This window comes from Lactuca virosa, chromosome 4 (genome assembly GCF_052849685.1).
Source record: "Lactuca virosa cultivar CGN04683 chromosome 4, Lactuca_virosa_CGN04683_v6, whole genome shotgun sequence".
Taxonomy (NCBI): Eukaryota; Viridiplantae; Streptophyta; class Magnoliopsida; order Asterales; family Asteraceae; genus Lactuca; species Lactuca virosa.
Genome location: NC_136429.1, coordinates 200,859,929 through 200,862,655, shown reverse-complemented (window position 1 = coordinate 200,862,655; position 2,727 = coordinate 200,859,929).

Below are 2,727 nucleotides of genomic sequence, written 5' to 3'. Positions count from 1 at the left end.
TGGACAGTTCCGCTTCCAGTGCGCCTTTTCATGGCAATAGAAGCATTCAAACTCTTTGGGATCAGAAGAAGGAGTGACGAAACCTTTCTTGGCTCCGCTTGAAGAGGAGCCATCAAGGGTCTTACCCTTGGTACCCTTCGAAGGGTTCTTCCTCTTCTTTCCTCTACCTTTCCCGATATCCAGGACAGGTGCGGAGTTTTGAGTAGGAGTAGGAGTGGTAACAACCGACTTACCTTTAAGACCACTTTCGGCGGTCTTCAAGAGTCCTTGAAGTTTGCTGAGGGTGACTTCTTCTTTGTTCATGTGGTATGTCATGCGGAATTGATCATAACACGAAGGTAAGGAGTGCAAAATGATATCTATTGCCAACTCCTCTGGGAAGTTCACATTCAGCTTCATTAAACGGTCCACATCCTTTGCATTTTCTGCATGTGGCCCGTGTTAGATTCACCATCCTTCATTCGGGTTGTTATCATGGAGGAGATGATTTCATATCGCTCTTGACGAGCACTCTGATGGTAGCGGTCCATCAAGTCCTGGTGCATCTCAAAAGGATAGTAGTCCTCATAGGACTTTTGGAGCTCGGCTGTCATAGTGGCCATCATGATGCATGCCATTTTGGTAGCATCTCTTTCATATGCCTCATATTCAGCAAGCTCCTCAGGAGTAGCAGTTGGCTCAGGTACCTTAAGCTCCTTGTCGAGAACATATTCTTTGTTCTCATAACGAGTGACCATCCTGATGTTCCTGATCCAATCTGTAAATTTGGATCCATCAAAGATGACTCTCCTACAAAGGTTCATGAGAGAGAAGGAGCCGGTAGGGTTTGAGCCAGAAGCAGCATTGTTGGAAGACATCTGAAAAGAAGAAAATACAAGTTTAGTTTAGATATAAAGATAGTCCTTAATAAAACACCCAAATGTAATATTAAGGCTAGGATCCAATCACAATATATTATAACTTAGAAGAGGGATGCCGTAATCCAAGCTATAACATATTTGAAAGGTAGGTGAATGACGATTCACCAATTTCCACCATCAAAAACGAAATATATAAGTATTAGGTTTTATTTGGTTCTTAGAAACTCCTAGATTCTTTTGAGATTCATTAAACTTTTCAATGGCATGTTTCAATCTCGAGTGTGCCCTTCATGTTTTGTACCTGGGATACCAAGGACCACAAAACAAGGTGTGAAGTAAGCATGCAAATTACTTGGTACCCTTAATGTTTTTACACTTAATCGATGTGCCGGTTAACCACACGTGCTCCACCGACCTATGAAGAACCTTAAGTCACCCTTTGCCTACCTTGTTAAGTCCATGTTAGTGTGCCGGTTAACCATATAGCTCCACTAACGACTTAATCAAAGTGCAAAGTGTAATTTCATGGGTTAGCACCTTATTCACATTTTCCTAAAATAACTAAGATTGAGAATTTATAAAAACATTTAGTTACTTTATAATAATCATTATACTTTTAATGAGAATTTTAAGTCATTGTCCTACCCATTCGGCTAACGACCCTCCACCAGTCAAGGAAGCGGTTTAAGCTGCCATTTTATAGGCAACAACCTTATACCCCCCTTATAGACCGACTTCGTGAATGAGGCCTACTATTGGTAAACGACTTGATCTTATACATATATATATTATTAAACTTATAATATTATAAAGTATAAGGGTTGAATTTTAACTTTTAAAATTCTAGGGGTTGGAACTAAAGTTTATTAGATGACTTTATATGTTCCAAAACTTGAGGGCAAGTTTTGTAACTTTACAAAACCTTTCAATTCATAACTTATGAGTTATTAAAATGAATGCTCTTCATTTTTGTAACTTATGTGTTCTTTTAATGGAATTAATACAAAGTGACTTTTGGTTATCCATAACTTGAGGACAAGTTATGGACTCCATTAAAACACATAAATATCATGAATTCAGCATTAAACAAGTAATTCCTATGATCTATCAAGAACTCATAAGAACATGAATAATCATATCAAAATTTCAAGAACATATGAACACACATAATCATGTAATTTTGATATTAGTCATTGTAAATGGATTAGAAAAATCATTACACCATCTAAAACAAGTTTTAAAACACCAAAACAGTTTAGGGTAATGTTTCTAGTCCATTTCTAGCAGCAAAACTCGAAAAACTACACTCAGGGGCTTCTACTCGTCGAGTGCAAGAACCTACTCGACGAGTAGGATGAGTTTGGTCATGGACTCGTCGAGTCCCCCATGGACTCGGCGAGTTCATGCTTCAGAATGCATAAAAACGAGTTTTTTCACAATTTTGCATCAAGTATCAAACAAACAAGCCTAGGCTCTGATACCACTGAAGGGTTTTTGAGCATTCTAACACTCCTAAGTGTACATGCAACCCTAGAAAACCTTGGATCTATGTTTGTCTAAAATACATGCAAAATACTTTTTCCAAGGTTCATAATCCTATCTAGCATACAAGGGGAACTATAAACATAAAAGATGGCTAGAATTACATACGTTGTAGTTGATTTGATTCCTTGTAAACCTTGAGAGCCTAGCACCCCAAGTGTGATGCCTCAAATGTTTCACATAATACCAAATGCTCTTGGAATAAACTTTGAGAGAATGTAGAACACTTCTAATTCGGCTTGCCCTCTTGTCTCACTAGTGTAACCGATTTTGGTTGCTAGAAGCATGCTTATATAGTATGTTGCATTAGGGTTACACCATCTAA